This window comes from Elephantulus edwardii, unplaced genomic scaffold (genome assembly GCF_000299155.1).
Source record: "Elephantulus edwardii isolate Elephantulus edwardi_28Jun2011 unplaced genomic scaffold, EleEdw1.0 scaffold00035, whole genome shotgun sequence".
NCBI classification, from domain to species: Eukaryota; Metazoa; Chordata; class Mammalia; order Macroscelidea; family Macroscelididae; genus Elephantulus; species Elephantulus edwardii.
Genome location: NW_006399785.1, coordinates 8707521 through 8724150, shown reverse-complemented (window position 1 = coordinate 8724150; position 16630 = coordinate 8707521). Strand labels below are relative to the sequence as shown.

Sequence of the window (16630 nt, the reverse complement as noted above, 5' to 3'; positions counted from 1 at the left end):
GTGTGTCCTTTTGTGACTGCGAAATTTCACTCAGCATATTATGTCCTCCAGGCTCCTCTATATTGTGTAATGTTTTATGAGGTCACTGTTGTTCAGTGCAGTGTAATAGTCCATTGTGTGAATGTACCATACTTTCTCTATTCATTTGTTTGTTGATGGGCACTTGGGTTGCTTCCATCTCTTTGCTATTGTGAATAATGCAGCAATAAACATGGGTGTGCATACATCTGTTTAAGTCGTGGCTCTGGTTTCTTTAGGGTGTATTCTTTCTGAGAAAGCACCAGACTGCTTTCCCTAGTGGTTGCACCATTGTACATTCCCACCAGCAATGAGTAAGAGTTCCAATCTCTCCACAACCTCGCCAACATTTGTTGTTTGCTACCCTGTTGAATTTTGCTATTGTTGCTGGTTCAGAAATTCCTATTTTAAGAACTGATTCATGAGCCACTGTTTTCTTCTCGGCTGCCAAAATGGTCTATTAACATTTGCCTTATACACCAATGCTTCTCCCCAGTAAACTCAGAGATCTTTTAGGAAGAAGTATCTGCTGTCACGTATTATGTCCACTCACTCCTAATTTGAACTGTAGTGGTAGCAAAGAGTATTGACTATCCCTTAGACTGAAAAGAACAAACAAGTCTGCCTTGGAGGGAGTGCAACCAAGATGTCCCTTCAAGGCAAGGATGGTGATTCCATCTCTCTTACTTTGGGCATATTTTCAGGAGAGGCTAGTCCTTCAGAAAAGACACCATGCTGAGAGTTACAGGGTCTGCAAAAAAGAGGAAGACCCTCAACAAGATGGGTTGACACAGTGACTACAGCGATGGGCTTGGTCAAGGTTCAGATCTGTCGCTCGTAAGGGTGCTCCGAGTCATAAGTGACTCAAAGGTACCGAACCACCGTCATGTCAAGTGCAATGGGAAGCCATTCAATGCGCATACGCATCCTAGCATGGCTTAGGCACATCTATGTGTGTGTTCTACTTGTCAATCTTCACCAGTCGTGGCATCACAGTATCCCGTGTTCTCCACTCTAGACATCCTGGTCATGACCTATTCCTCCTATTTGCCATGAATTCCACTCCTTAGTTTCCTTCCACGTCACTCCTTCTTGGAAAGCCAGGACTATTCTACCAGTTCTCTGACATGTTGCCTGGTTAATGCCTCCTGGCCTTGCAAAGGCCGTTTCCCCAGGGGAAACTGCCCTTACCTGCTCAACTTGATAACACTGCCCTTTAAGGCCGCACAGCACCACATACTAATTGACAACTTAACAGATTTGTGTATTCTTTTAATCCATATTTGCATCACCAATAACTGTGAACCATGAAGGCAGGAAGCATGTCTGTTTTGTCTGTCATTATATCCTTTGCATCCAGTTCATATAGGAGATAAATACTGCAGAAAGAATCCACTAATGGACAAAACAACTACGAGGTTATCGCCTCATCCCAGGGACAAAAGCAAAGATCAACAGGGCAGCAAGCAACAAATGCTGGCGAGGTTGTGGAGAGACTGGAATCCTTATTCACTGCTGGTGGAAATGTAAAATGGTACACCCACTATGGAAGGTGGTTTGACACTTTCTCAAAAAGCTGGATGTAGAAAGACTATTTGATTTAGCAATTCTATCTGGAATAACCCTAGAGAAACACGAGTCACAACTCAAACAGATGTATGCACACCCATGCTTACCCCTGCATTATTCACAATAGCAAAGAGATGGAAGCAACCCAAGAGCCCATCGGCAGATGAATGAATAGAAAAAAGATGGTACATCCACACAATGGAATACTATGCAGCACTGAAAAATAATGAGCTCATAAAACATTACACAACATGGGGGAGTCTGGAAGACATTATGCAGAGTGAAACATCTCAGTCACAAAAGGACAAACACTGCATAACATTTGTTATAAAATAGTACAGACATGGTGGGCACTGGGAGAGAATGGGAAAAGAGCGACAATCAACACTGCAGCAGAACCGAAGAGGGGAAGAACTGTCTTAAAGGAATATATGATTAAGTACTGAGGTGGGTTTGGGAAGGAGGGGGAGAAGAAAATGTGCAACAATTAATAACAATAATAGTAATAATATTAATACTAATAATAAATTGAAGAAAACATTCATGGAACCTAGATAAATAGCCTTAAAAAACAATCTAGCTTTCCATGTCTGTGCAGGACAGAAACTGGCAAACTGCTTTCTAGATTGACAGGAAAAGCCAAGTAACTACTTAAGATTATAAAATCCCAAACAACCCACAACACAATCTCAGCCGGATGAAACCAGACACCTCACCTATCTTTTTTCTCTAATTAAGCCACAGGTGAATTCAGCAGGCTTATTATTGCCGTAATCACAGGACTCCTCAGCTCCCCCGTAAAGAGCACAATTCACTACCTAGAAATAGAGGGCGGGGGGGGGGGAAGAAAAAGGAGAAAAGAGAAAAAAAGGTATCCAGGAGAGCTGACCTAAGACTCCGGAATTTGGGGGAAGGAACAGAAAAGACAGAAAAGCAGCAGAGAGAAGGGATGGGCCGTTGGAGCCCGAGGCAGGACCTTATCTTGCTGTGATGCACTCATCTCTCCAGGGAGCAGCAACTTAAAGGAAGAGAAGGGTGGCCCTTGAACTTGCCTCAGAAAAGACAGGTCTGGAAGGGTCCTGATCTGTTGCTTATAGGTTTGCTGTGAGTCGTACTCAACTCGAAGGCATCTAACAGCGACTATTACTACATACTGAGAATGCACTGGGAATGAAAGGGGTGTTAGGGAACAGGATAAAAGAGCATCAGTCTACCAAAATGTCAATGGCATTCTATTCCTCCTCCTCCAGCCCCATTAGCCACTCTCATTCTGGGTCCTAATTCTGACAGAACAGCCTGAAAACTAAGGATTTACTACTCAATCTAAATCCCAATTTTGACAGAACAGCCTGGAAATTCAGGATTTAGAGCAAGGTTGGCAAAGTTTTGCTGCAAAAAGTCCAGAAAGGAAATTATTTTAAGTTTTGCAAGACATATGCGTATCTCTGTTGCAACTATTCAACTTCCATAGTATCAAACAGTCATGTATAATATATAGATGAGTAATTATGATGGGTTCCCAGAAAAGTTTATACAAACAGGCCCTGGGCTGGACTCTCAAATTAGATAATTAATCCCATGCTGTACCTTATATCTACCAGTCAGAAGAATCAACCATATTGTCCTCCTTCAAGGACACTAACTGCCAGATTGAAAATAATTTGATACATCTTTTTGAGAACTTCTTTGAGTTCTAAGTAATACCTAACACAATAACTGGCAAATCAAAAGAGAAAGTACCCAGTGTTTGCTAAGTTGAGTGAATGGCTTTCGTTGAAAAACTTGGAACAATTATAAGTAAAGCAGAATAGCTTAAAAATTCAATAGTAATAGAAACACAGTGATATAAATTGTTTTCAATTCTAATATACTGGATTATAAAAACATTCTGGCAAAGTTTAAAAACACCTCTGAACCTAAAAATCTTATCTTTACTCAGTTTCTAAGAAAAGTATAACGGGGAGAAGAGAAAGGAAGGGGAGGGGAGGGGAGGGGAGGGGAAGGGAAGGGAGAAAAGATAAAAATCTCTGGTGTAAACAGAATGTATATTAATTAAAAATATCCAATCCCATGAAAGTACTTTTACTTGTAACATTAGCAATCAGCAAAGTGGCCATGTAAAAGCCTAAATGAAAAAGAATGTTGAAAAATGGATTTATTTTTTATATAAAAAATATATATCTTCATTTTTTTTACCAAGTTAATACGATATATATTTGAGGAGACACTGATTTCATACTAAGCAAATTCCTACTGATATTTTCTCACCATGATCTGTCATGGTATTGATTACTGCAGAGATAGATGTCTAGAACTCGGCATAACAGAAAGTCTAAGACACACACCAAGTAGAACGAAATCATCTTTGGCTTCAAGATTACCTCAGTGTTCTCTTAAGAGTTAACAAGGCACTTAAAATGGAATTTCAACGACCCTAATTTAATTTATAAACACAGGACAAATCGAATCAGGAACAACATACTAGTTTTGCAGCCACTGTTAGTTACATTGTCTCTGGGAGTATCACAGAACAACACAGAGAAACCCTTGCAGGAAACTACAAAGCGCTGCATTTTCCCCAACTGTATCCTGTGGGACAGTAACAGGTTAGTGGGAAGTCCTGGGCAATGTTACAAAACATGCTCAAGGGACATGACTCAGGAAGGATGACACTAACCATGTCTTGGGAAATGTTTGTCTTTGGATGTTTCTGTGTACCAAACCCGATTATAAGGTGACTGTGAACCCCCTGGAAATGTTCTACTATCAAAATAAAATTTGGAAAACCATCCATTTTATGCGTTATAGTCTTTCCTCTGATGGTATTATGACTTTGAACAAGGGTACAGGAAGAAGCTCTAACTCTTTTATATTTAAAGGTTTAAGGATCGTCTCAATCATAGTTTTAAAAGAACATCGTGAGCACTGTTATAGTTAGGTGCCAATGAGTCACCTCCGACTCACAGAGACCCTTTGTGGTCGAAGGTTCAAAGCAGAATCAGAGAACGATTGTTGTAGCTGAAGAGTTTTACTAGCCGCCTGGGGACTCACTCATCAGTTAAAAACCTAGAATTCTGAAGGGGGGAAAAAGTATGTTCAGTTATTCTGATGTTAAACTGGATCCAACAGGGGAAGCTACTAATGTGAACTGCTTTTCAAAGTCCAATTTCAAAGTATTTACATGATTTCTGAATTTTTGAATTCAGGAATTTGAATGAATACATACCATCTACATAAAAATTTCAGGCTCACATAGGTTGTTTTAGTCTTAAAAACTTGCTAAGATGTTCAAGCCACCTTCTTACATACATACAGATGTTTAACACTTAGGGAAAGTCACACAGCTGCTTTGGGAACTCAAGATTCTGATATGAAAAAGGTTTGTATTATTATTTTCAAGAGCCACATTTCATCTGGGGCCATTCTTACCTCAAAAACCATCCCTGTGTCTGGGTATTCATACACTCTATTTTGCCCCCAATTTTTTAACGTGTACTACTTTGTCTTCTTAAAGAAGAAAATTTGTCTTATAGAAAAAAATAAAGGGCACATTCTTACTTTGTTCTCTTTGTCTGAAACACACACTCTTTCATGAGCTCCAAACCAAACATGCTGTGGATTCCATTAGAACTCATTGAGATCCTGAGGCCTAATGGCAAGAAGCTGTGCTGCAATCCCAAAGGCACGTGGTTCGAATCCACCAGGGACTCCATGAGAGGATCTCCTTCCATGTTGATGAACTGCCTCTAAAAACCCATCCGAGGCCAGCTACGTCCACTCTTGACTCTATGGTACACAACAACAACAACAGGACAGACAGAATGGCCCCGCGGGTTTCCGAGCCTGTGTTTATAGGAGCCGACTGCAAACATCCTTCTCTCAAAGGGCAGCAGGTCGACTCACACTGTCTGATTCGCATCTGTGTGCTTCGCTGCACCACCAGAGTTACCCACTTGACAGTCCAAGGGTCTACCCTTCTCCAAGCTCACAGCCTGGCAGCTGTGGTCAAACTGCACTAGGAAGCCTGCGTTTCCCAAGACGGCTCTTACTCACCGTCCGTAAACATGTCAGCCCTTATCTACAATCCTCAAACCCACCACACTGATGACTTTTACCTCTTGCTTCACAGGAAAGAAAAACACCCAACAGTAATTCCTCAACATTTTGGCCATGAACTTTGACATTCACCTCACCCATCGTTCCCTCTACTTCCTTTATGACTTAAGACAGAGGTGACCACGATTAAGCTCTCCAGGGGTGCTCCAGACCCCACACTGTAATAGACTTAGGGGCTTCACTCCATCCCCACTGCTCCCATCTCATCTCTCACACCTTCAGACTGTCATTCTCCCCTGGCTTCTGAGTGACATTTATTTCCCCCTTCAATCCCAAGTCCTCTTGCTGTGTTCTCTTAGACCCCAGTGACTGCTCCTCCCAGCCAGCTGGGGAGGAGGCCAAGTCACAAGCCTGGACGCCAACCTCCAGGCCTCTCCTGGCTAAGGTGTCGCTTTCTTTCAAATGCATCCACTGTTCTTCACCTTGACTTTCTCTAACCTAATAACTCTGTGGCAGAACAGTCTGCTGATGTGCTCTGGCAAAAACGGCAGCCAAGGAAACAGTCACAGAGAACATCCTCTGGAAGAAACGATCACCAGCTAGTCGGCGGCCAACAAGTGAGGTCCAAAACTTTTTTTTTTTAAAAGAACTGATGGGCGCTAAGAGCAGGCTCCCGTCAGTAGCTTTATGCTTGGCCATTCCTTCCTCTCCATCCATCAATCTTCTTTTATTCTTCAGCGGTAGTGTACCTACTATGGGGAAATGACTTGGTTTCACAAACAAGCCTCTGGTGTCTCTCTTGTCCCCCTAACGCCCACATGCTGTGTGCGCTGCCTTCAACCCCTCCCTTCTTGATCTGACCCACTTCAAGCCACAGCCTAGAAGATTCTACAGGATGCTGACAGCCCTAACTCTGGGTTCAGTTTCTCTCTTACATGCTCTTACCGTCTAAATGTGAGGCCTATCACACAATTGTTTGTCTAGTGAAATTGTCAGTTCACTCTCCTAACCTCGGTGGATGATGGTTAGGTCTGTAAGAGCAAAACGCAAGACCATACTCATTCTATGTCCCGGCACACATGTAAACCGTAAAATAACAATGTATTTTCTGAATAAATACAACTCGCCTCCTCACTTAAATGCAAAGGGGACTTCTTGAGCTTCCACAGTATTTGTTAAACTATGAATACGACGGAGGGTCTACAATTACATTTCTTCCTCCATTTCCATGACTACAGTTGGATAACACAGCAATACAAATGATATGAAATACAAATTTTAAAACTCTCAAGTACCATACCTGGGTAGTTTATCTCAACATGTACAAAAACAAGACATTCATGGGTTTGCATCAATAGAAATATTTCACAATTCATGATATATATTGTCCTAAAAGTTTTTCTAGAGAAGTGCTATTGTTAAAAGTTTCTCAGTCTCCCAGGTACTAATTCCATAAAAAAGAAACACACATCAAAGTAACATAATGAGTTTTAGCAACATTTCCAAAAAAGGAAAAAAAACAAGTATGGAATACCAACAATGAGGAAAAAATAACACTTTAAGAAAACATTTAAAAATCAGATAAATATAACAAATGTTGTGATAAATACAATTTTGTTTTGTAAAAAAGTCCTTGCTGATTTTTTTTTAAAAGAATGTTAAAAATAAAGAAGGAAAGTTATCAGTAAAAGACGAATAAAATTTTAAGCAGAACGGGAAATAGTACTCCTAGCAATTTAAAAATATGGGGTGGGGAGGAACACTATGTGAAAAACAACTCTCAGTATTAAACATTTTTTTAAAAAAATGTTAAAAGTATTTTGGAATTAATTTGAAAAAGCAATAAAGCATCTTCCATTTTACTTTTGTAGTTGACTTCGTATTTACAGGGTGGACAATAATTCTGAAAATACTTATTCCTTTATAAATTTTATACTTCGATACAATGAATAAGAAGATGGAATAAAATACGGTTCTGTTGCAAAATGAATTAACAGACGCTTCGTCTGGGAAACTGTAGCAAGCATGGAATGAGGATGACAAAGGGAATAAACAAATGAAACCTTTCACCTTCTCTCCATTCATGATGATTTTTAACAACATGTGAATACTTTCAGGTGAACTAAAAGCGGTTTTTTGGCAGTTAACATTTTGAACCATTACTGAATCCTATTACAATGCTAAGATTTTTTTTTTTGTTATGTTAGATTTCCTGAAGGCAAGAAGAAAAAGGGTAATTTTTTTTTAGTGCCGAGTAATTTGTCAAGATGACTATTTTAAAACTGAGTGTTAGATGTTGCGGAAATGTAAATTTTAAAGGTATTCATTTAATTAACTTTTGGGGGAGCTACCACAATTTAGTAAAACTCTAGAGCTTAAGGACGGCTTTTAATATATTAATAAAAGACCCAATACTATTGGATTTAGCTTTTATAAAAGGGAAAAGGTAACAAAAGAGCTAATACTCTCAACCCAGAACACTCCCCTCTAAATTGTATGACGTAATAACGAAACCATATGATGAAATGACTCCGGTTTCTAAATGCAGCCTGGCACTCCTACACGTCAGGGGAGAGGCCTCCTGCGCTGCCCAGCACGCATCACCAAGCAGACGTGGAAACACACCGCCGTCAGCCTCTCACATCCACATCCAAGGTCCCAGGGTGGCGTTCCCCTGAGCCACTGAGGTCTTTTCAGCATGAAAGCTCAGTGTAGTTGAGGGAGAAACCCTAATTACTTCGCTGAAGTAATATCACTCTACACTTTTAACCAACCCTTCTCTCCTTTAGTGAGCTCGGCTATGTGGAGAGGAATTCTCTTCTTTTATCTTTTACAGTCTAGTTCAATATGTAGGGGGGAAAACCCCACCTGACAGCTCTGCTAATTTATGGACAAAACCGTATGGTTCTGCTGATATCTTTTCAAATAACTGGTGTCCTAATGTGGTCCCAGGAGCAAGAGCAGAGGGTGGAATGACAGAACGGTCAAAGAGACTGACATCCAAGGCTTACTGTCAATGATGACCTTTTATATGGCCTAACTGCTGCTGGTTATTACATTATCAGGAGAATGAATGAATTCTAGGACTACAATAGTAAATTTTGAGTTAGTTACTGAGCATGTTTAGCTATCAATCTTTTAAAAGAATCCAAATTAAAGTTACCACATTAAAAAGCAGACAGTTTAACCTTTACATTCATGATCCATGTAGGGACTTTCTGTCTCGGCTAAAGGAAACTGAATGTGCTTGAAGTCCTGAGTGCACTGTGGCTTGGGCAAGTGTACTGGTCTACCCACTGTCCCTGAGGTGACCCCGCCTGATGGTGACACAAATCTTGATAGGCGCAGACGGCCACGTCTTTCTCGCTTTAAGAGCTGCTGGTGGTTGGCACCGCTGAGTGCTTTAGCTCGGCACCACCAGGCGCCTTGATGGCGTGTGCGCCAGCACCTAATTTCACGAGTTTCAAACTAGGTGCCAAGAAGCTAGGTTGTCTGAATAATAGTTCAGAAGCAGGTTAGCATGGGATCAGCTGCTCCTTTTCCGTCGATTCATGTATGACACTGAACTCAAGGCACCTACGATGAAACTTTTCAAAATGAAGGAGAGAAAAACTTACCTAGCTGGGGTTTAGAGTAATAGGGTGCCATTTGTCCACTCTTGCAAGACTGTCGTTTATGTCTTTTGGTTGACATTTCTGCGGTCTTCCAAGGTGGTCTTTTTCTTTTGCTCAATTTGCTAAAGGCTACAGAACTATCCGGAGGGTGCGTGTCACAGTTGACACAGTGATTTAACTTGCTGGCGCACTGGCTGGCCAGCTTCCTGCTTGGAAAACTCTCTGCTTTCGCACTGTCTACTTCCTTGGTCTGCCTTTTCGGGGCGTTTTGCCTAGCAGCGTGGGATCTCAGGGTAAAGCGCTTTGATTCTTCCGGAGGGGCCTGCTGCCTACTTCCACTAGCCAAGGAGTCAGGAGAGCACAGGACCGTGTTTAACTTAAAAGTACTCCTGTGTTCAAGATAGTTGATCTTCCTCAAAAATATCCTACAGTCTTTTAAGGTTTTTGACCTCCAATTATTTGTACACAGAGTTCCTAGGCTAAGTCCTTTTTCTTTTGACCTATAACTGGTTCTATCAGACTGTTTAGCGTCTGACCCCTGCATCGGCTCGAAGCTAGCATGTGCTTTGGGGTCAGGCACTGCTTGGTGCAGGAAGTTGTTTCTGATCTCAGGGGGAAAGAACTGATTATCTGCTGTGCTTTTTCCTGGGAGTGGGATGCCAACCTCTGGTCCTTCCTCAGTCTTATCTAAAAATGGGTCCTGACGGAAAAATCTCAAGTTTCTCCTCTGGGAGTTCCAAGCCACCACATCTCGGTGGGGTAGCCTTCTCTCCCTTCTCCACCGTTCATGTTGCAAACTTTTAAACTCAGTCCGTTTTAGTCTTGCCAGCATTAAGTTACTCTTCACATTGAAGACCGGCGAGCTCACCATTTTATGCAATATATGCAACTTCCCTGCTGTTTTGGAAGGTGAAGCTAGTGCAAATTTTTTAAAGTGCTTTCTGAAGGGGCTGGTGTTCAAGTCAGCTTGCTTGAGCCCTAATCTAACCCCCCTGGTATTAATTACTTCCAAAGGGTTCCTTGCGTTTGCTTTTCTAACTAATGAAAGCGAGTGTGTTTCCGTTGTTTGCATGAACCAGGCACAGAGTTCCTTTAAATCACACTTTTTCTGGAAGAGCATTTTTACAGGTGAAACTTGCAGCTCCAAAAGGCAGGTTTCCAAGGGGTTCACTCTTTGGAGATGATCATTTTCAAGGTCTTCCCTTTTCCTAAGGACACTGCTTTGTGCTTCCTCCTCGCTCACCTGCACCCAAGTGTTTGCTGTTTGCTCAAATCGCTTGTTCAACTCCTCTAGCAGAGACTCCTTTGAAGTCGACGTGGCCCACCACCGGTGCAGAGGGTTGGCTGCAGCGCCAGGCTCCGTGGGCACCTGAGTGGGCGCTAACTTGGCCTCTTCCACACGCTGGGCACGCCTGGCTCCTGGAGGACCTGGGGAGGCGCCCTGCGTCCTTGGCTGCCCTAGGCCTTCGTCCCGGCCTCTTCCTCGCTGCAGGTGGAGCCTGTAAGGTTTCTGGAGCAGAGCCTTTCTGCAGAGTAGCGGCCTGGAGGCTGCCGAGGAGGCAGGCGTGAGGCCCAGCGCTCGGCCCCTGCCCCTCTCGGGCGGTCTCAAGGGCGCAGGGGCCGGCGAGCTTCTGGGTGCACTCCTGCCCGCATCGTAGGCTTCCTCGGGGGGGTAGTGACCCTGCTGGCCACCCTCGGCTTCTTTGGGGCGCTGCCTTTCGGGCGTGGCCTCCTGGACACTGCTCAGCCTCACCTCCCGCTCCTGAGGTGCCAGTCGGTGGATGGTCACGGAGATGCCCGACACCCTCACCTTGGCCGGTCTCCCGGGCTTCCTGCTGCCCGCCAGGGGCTTCGGGTGGGGCCTGAGGACGCTCCTGGAGAGGTGTGGGACCAGCCACCGGCTCCTGGGGGGCCTGCCGTCCTCGGAGGCAGGCCCGGGGGGCTCGGCTCCAGGGATCCCACCTCCGGGGGTCAGGCTGGATGCAGTGCTCAGCACTCTTGCAGTGGGGTCAGCCCTGGGGGGCTCTGCTCCAGGGGTCCTGCCTCCGAAGGGCTCCGCTCTGGACGTCCCCCCTCTGGGGATCAGGCTGGACACAGCACTCAGCACACTTGCAGTGGGGTCAGCCCTGGGGGTCCCCCCTACGGGGGTCAGGTTGGATGCAGCACACTGCACACTTGCAGCTGGGTCAGCCCTGGGGGATTCAGCTCCTGGGGGCTTGGCTCTAGGGGTCCCCCCTCCAGGGGTCAGGCTGGACGCAGTGCTAGTCATCCTTGCAGCCGGGTCGGCCCAGTGGTCTCTGGCGTGTCTGCGATCATCCTGCTCAGTGGGACACCCCTGCTCGGTGGGCCACCCGGCAGCCTGGGCGCGCACGGCCACCTCCCTGCTCCTGTCACTGCTGCCCTCACACACGTACCTCTTGGCCCTTCTCGAGCGCCCATAAATGACGGTCACTGTGATACTCTTGTTAGAAGGGCCGCCTTGAGCTTCTGCGAGGCCGGATCCTGGGCTCTTGCTTTCAGGCCTCAGGGCCTCACTGGGGCACACGGGGATGTCTGCCAGCCCCGTTTTAGGTTTGGGTGGCCTTCCAATAGGCCGCTTCACCTGTTTCACAACTTGAGGGCCTATCTTTTTAGGTCTGCCTGGCTTTCTTTTAAAAGACGAGTTGGTAGCACTGCTGGGGCTTTCCTGGGCTTCTTCCTGGGGCTTCTCCATGTCTGGGGAAGGCCCTGCACTTTCTCCTGCCTCACTGGGCTGGCCACGTTCTCCCTGAAGAGGGCCAGGGCCACTGGGGTCCCCAGCACCACTGTCAACGCTGGCCTTCTGGACGGCCTCGCTTGTTTCTGGCTTTTTATCAGAAGCGTGGCGGGTTGGACGTTTTTCAGCAGACAGACCACTATTTGACTGGGAATTGCCAACCGACGTTAGAATGTATTTGACGCCTTCCCTGCTTTTCACTTCGGATAGGAACATGAGTTTGACAGGACTGAAGTAGCTGGAAAGAGAGCTTTCACCGCCTTCGTGTTTTGTTGGTATACTTGCAACTCTGGAGATGAAGCTACCAGCATCTGACACTGGTGACTCCTGCTGGCTGTCAAGGCTCTGGTTATCCAAATCCTTCGATGGCACATGTCCGCTGTGGATAATATTGCTGGGTGCCAGCACAGGCTTTGAGAAACTCTGCTCTGTGCATGCCATCCTGCTCATGTTCACAGTCATATTTTTATCGGCATTTTGGGTTTTACTGTGGGCATCTTCTAACAGTTTCCTGGATGCCTTACACCCTGGGGATAAGGGCTGATTATTACTCCAAGTCTTTTGTGCCAGACTTATCGTATCTTCCAAACGCTTGACGACCACTTGCAAATTAGAATGCATCGCAATTTTGTTGAGGTCTAGATCCTGCGAGCTTTCACTGTGGCTATGTTTCACGGCACCCTTATTTGGCATGGATTCTGGTAGTTTTTTAGCCTTGGGAGATTTTCTAAACACACAACTATTTGTCACGTATATAGAGTACCACCCTGGGGGCACTATGGTGCGTTTTGTTCTACTCAAGAGTCCAGGAACACTGTTCTTTGGAGGCGTAGGAAGGGTGTCTAACTGGAAGTTGTCGCTGTGATTTTGCAGGCTTTCCCCCTCAGCCGCGAATTTCTCCTGTGCTGTTTTTATGCACGCTTTCTCAGACCTTGTTTTAAAGTTTTCTGAAAATGGGTCACAAGTCAAACCTGTTTCTAAGCTACGAAGAGGTAGTGGCAATGACTGCAACCCATGATCTGGTGAAAATGTGGCTTCTCGGTTCTTATCCCCCTGGATTTTACTGTTTTCTAAAGAGAGCCTGTGGAGAGCATGGGTTTCTTCTTTGTTCTTTGAATACACCTCACGACCGCGCGGGGATTTCTTGGAATTTTTGTCAGTGTATTTTTTCCTTAAGAAATGGTCATCAAGACTAGCCAGTTCTCGTTTGATCTGTAAGGACTGCCTCCGAAACGTGGGGGAGTCCAGAGAGCTGTGCATTGCAAACAGGGTTTCTTGGCGTTTACGAAATCTCGTCTGAATGATCTTATTTTCTGCCTTCCTATCATGTTGACTCAGCAGTTCCATAAAGCTGCAGTCGCTGGCCTTGGCATTGTGCAAGAGAGAGCTTATGAAATCTCCCAACTTGAAATCACTGTCTGTATGACAATCTCCACTGGATACTTTGACAAAGTTTGCCATATCTGTCGTTTCAATGGATTTTAATTTTTCATTAATGCGGTCCATTAAATCCTGAAAGAGGACGCCGTTTTCCCCTTTCTCCTGACTTGGGGTACGACCACTGCCATCTCCCGAGAGCAGAGAACTGGAGCTGGTGGCCATTCTGGCTTTCTCGGTTTTACCTTCACGGTCATCCTGGTCACCGGTGACTTCTGCTGGCATGAGAGGTGGTGGCTGGTTAATGCTGCTTTCGAGCCTGGTGTTTTCTCCGGTGGAACACTCCAAGGGTGCATCTCTCAACGGCTCAAATTCTTCAGTCTGTACAGGTGACAAGGGTGGGGGTGAGGGGCTTCGCGATCCACAGACCTCCGTAAGACTGACGGAAAGATCACACACTTCCCTTGACAAGAAAGGGGTAGAGAGGGCCGATTTGGCAGAGTGAACACCACTTGGCAACTGTCCAGAGCAGCACCTGTGAGAACTGTAACGGTTTGCAACTCTTCTATTGCCTACTGTCTTAATGGGTTCAACAGTTACCATGCGGCACGACAAACAATGTGAATCTTTGATACCGCCTGACCAAGGCATCAACCCAGGGCTTTGTCTTTCATTCTGCAGACACCCTCTTTCTGCCAGTCTATACTTCCCACAACTACAAAACAGACCATGCAAATCATCTTCAGTTAGGGACTTTTGAGATTCTGAAGACACCGCAAATGATGTGTTACAACAGCAAAGAGAGGCAGCCTTTTGCTCTTGAACTAGAAATTTCAACATAGCCAAAATCTGTTGTTGGTGATGTGTGCACAAAGATTCCAAAACTTTGCTTAATGCAGATTTTTCGTTTTCCATTTTAGTAGCTTCCTCTGAATTTGCATCAACAGTTGAACTAAAAATAAAAATCAAACAAAAATAATAAATTACAGCAAAAATACCAATAGTATAAGGAGTCGTAATCTTAACAAGGCTTGAACAAGAGAGATTTGGTATTGTCTTGATGCCTAACTCCTACAGTGTTGTCATGGTTACTTCTCTGTTACTATTTCTCAAAATATAATGAAGCACTGCTGATAATTAATTTCTGGTGGTATATGAGTCAAAGCAAAGCCCTATTATTGTAATATGAAAGCTGAGTATGCACATTATTTACATCTTGAAAATGTTTACTATTTTGGACATATTTAGTGGAAAGTGCTTCAAAAGGAGCTATTTTTTTTTGCAGTGTGGACATTTTATAAGTAGTTATTTTTAGAATTAATAATCAGTCCATATTACTTCAAGTTAGGACATTAAGATGTCGGAGTGAAGTCTTTCCTAATGTTAGTTAAAGTCAATTTTTCAAAACAATGAAAAGAACTTTATTAGTTAAAGAGGGCTTTGCACAGTCACAAGAAATATGAAGGGATTTAGAGTTCATATAACTAATAGAATATCTTTTCTAAGGTTAAACTGTAAGCATTTTAACCTAATAAGAAAATGAAAAATTTAAACTATTTAAGAATAAAATCTACTTTAAATTGATTTTAAATATTAAAGTAATTACATCAAAACTACTTACCTAATTATTTAATTTCAAATGCTGGAAAATGTCCCACTGCAGAAACTAACAGGAATCTAACTTTAACTAAGACCCACGTTTGCTTAGCAACCAATGTAGAAATCTACAAAGTAATTTTTAATCCAATGCCAGCAGTAAGAAGAACACAATATATTAAAGAATTCTGTTTCAGAAAAGTATCTATTTTAGTTAAACATATCACCAAACTCTGTACATGAAACTAGCCTTCCACTCATGATTTACTGATTTGTCTTTGGTAAGTGGACCTAGTTTGAAGACGTTTTACAAAGTACTGAGATTGGGAGATGGGGATTAGGAACTGCTACTCAAGAGGGGATTTCATTTAAGTAAAGATTTATAATGTATATTACAAATGAAGGTACTTTCTCTAAAAATGTAAAGTAGAATTAATCTTCTATCTTAGGTAAGTAGAAAATACTCCATTTCTATTTTGTGAAATTAGATCATTTGAATAATGGTAATATTAAAGCATATTTTGAATATCTGCTAAGCTAAACATTTTTTCTGGACAAAAGTTAACTTTGCTAGATTTAAAATAACAATCTGGCTAAAACTAGCCATGTGAGTTTTCATCAGGTAGCTATCAGGCAAAAGGAGAAGCTATAAAGAGATACTAAATTTTTTTAAGTCCACAGACAAATGAAAACAGGGCATACATTAGAGACCCTTTCTTTTTGAAAAGAATTATACATTTTATCAATGCTGATTTAAAAATTATGTTAAAAACAAACAGAGGGAAATAACATATATCAAATATTAAGTGATTTGATAAATTTTTCCAAAAGTAAAAACTGCCACTTTTCATATAAGTGTAAGAATAGATTGTCATTTTTATATAAACAAAAGAAATAAAATGAGGTAAGTGCACTTTAACAGTTTCTTGACAATGATCTTGAAATCTATTAAGTAATATCTGTTAGTAATTAAAGAGTTGTCACTGCTCAGAAAAAGTATCTTGTATTTTAAAGATTAGTATTGTTCCTAAAATCTGACTTGCTTTATAAAAGAAAAACAATCTCACCTAATGACTAGTATTAGGCATTCTGAAAAATGCTGTAATTCCAAGTGATAAAACTAAAAAATACTATGAAACTACGGAAAGATTCAGATATCCTTTTTTCCTTACATTCTAAGCAAGTCTATGCTTTAAAAGTATTCCTATTCAGTCTATTACATAATGCAATTTCAAATATTCCACTCTGATGCATTAGGAAAAGATGCTTAAAAAGGTAACAATACTTAAGATGCTTGGTTTATGTCTGTTTTTATAGAATTTCAACAAAAGCTTATTTTCTTGCATGTTAGAATCTCAAAGGAAAAAAAATTCTATCCTATAACCACATAGGTGGGTGCACATCCAAGTCTCAAGCCTAGGGATGGTGTAGATGTTTTAAAATTCTATTTTCATACACTCTTGTTAATCTCTGGTTTATGTTATTTTTTTCCTAACCTCTTCCCTGCTCATCAACTAAAGCCCTATTTCCTATACAGTATTCGCTTTACCCATTATAAACCCTGTTGAAATACTTCTTCTGAGAAAGTACATTTCTACAGTTAATGTTAATAAAAGTGTTTCCTAAAGGAATCAAAGAAGTCAGT

General features: G+C 42.6%; 1 protein-coding gene across 1 annotated transcript in view; it reads right to left on the bottom strand.

Moving 5' to 3' along the window:
• LCORL (ligand dependent nuclear receptor corepressor-like) overlaps positions 1-16630 on the bottom strand; it is a 238735-nt gene that overhangs the window by 19962 nt on the left and 202143 nt on the right. The gene's annotated exons all lie outside the window — the stretch shown is intronic.